This window comes from Vespula pensylvanica, chromosome 18 (assembly GCF_014466175.1).
Source record: "Vespula pensylvanica isolate Volc-1 chromosome 18, ASM1446617v1, whole genome shotgun sequence".
NCBI classification, from domain to species: domain Eukaryota; kingdom Metazoa; phylum Arthropoda; class Insecta; order Hymenoptera; family Vespidae; genus Vespula; species Vespula pensylvanica.
This window is the reverse complement of record NC_057702.1, coordinates 275,634-276,722: the sequence shown is the minus strand read 5'-3', so window position 1 is coordinate 276,722 and position 1,089 is coordinate 275,634. Positions and strand designations below refer to the sequence as shown.

Sequence of the window (1,089 nt, the reverse complement as noted above, 5' to 3'; positions counted from 1 at the left end):
CGTCGAGTTGCGTTTGGTCGCGCTGCGCTCCCGTAACTGCATCCGCGTCTCGACGGCGCGTCGCGCCGCGCTTAGAGCGCCGCCATCCACCACCTCTACTCCCCACCACTATTGTACACCACCACCACCACCACCACCACCACCACCAGCAGTATCAACCACCACCAGCACCACCACTACCGTCGCTACCATCACCACCACCACCACCTCGACTAGTCGGAGTTCGACTAGAGGTGCGCGCGAGCGCGCGCGCGCGCATCCGACGACGACGGCGACGACGACAGTGACGATGACGGTGACGATGAAACACTCTACTCTACTCTCATTCTCTTTCTCTCTCTCTCTCGATGCACGTGCATGCATTGCACGCGCCCCTCAACGTGCAACTACTCTTCCCCCTCCTCGTATCCTCTCCGTTCCTCTCCTCTCTTCTCTTCTCCTCTCTTCTCCTCTCCTCTCCTCTCCTCTTTCTTCTTCGACCGGCAACCACGAAGTCTCCTCGCCCTTTTCGAACTTTCGCCGAAAGTACGAGGTCCCGAATGCACTTGAAAATTCCTCTTTCTCTCGCGTTTCTTCTCGGAAACGCGTATCATAAAACTTTTAGCACATTTATGGAAGCTTACTCGTTTCTCTATCGATCGCTCTTCGATCCACGATCTATGCCGATTTTGAACGTAGTTGGTTACCTCTTTATATATTCATTCATAGATCGCGTCTTATTTTTGAATCTATGATTCGTATCTCACGATCTACGTTGTACCGATACGTCGAACGAACGGTTCTCGGCGATTTAATCTGATATCTCGAGAAAGAGAGAGAATGCGTATTTACGTTATTACATCAAATGTCCGGAGCGTTAGAATCTTGGACCATTTTCTGTTTCGAATCGATAGCAGATGGAGAGTCCGAAAGGCGGCAAGTTTAAATAAGCCGGGCATCAACAGGTTAAGAAGTTGCTTTCCGGATACACCGCGGGCGTTAACGGAGAACGACGCAGTTTTCTCGGTCGACGCTTCGAAGGTATCGATCCTTGCGTCTTCGCTCTCTCTCTCTCTCTCTCTCTCTCTCTCTCTCTCTCTCTCTCTCTCT

General features: G+C 51.7%; 1 long non-coding RNA gene across 1 annotated transcript in view; it reads right to left on the bottom strand.

Moving 5' to 3' along the window:
* Positions 1-326: 326 nt before the first annotated feature.
* The window catches only part of LOC122635640, a 14,658-nt gene continuing 13,895 nt past the window's right edge, over positions 327-1,089 (bottom strand). The window contains exon 3 of the long non-coding RNA XR_006328718.1: positions 327-339. This is a non-coding gene — a long non-coding RNA (uncharacterized LOC122635640). The remainder of the gene's footprint in view (positions 340-1,089) is intronic.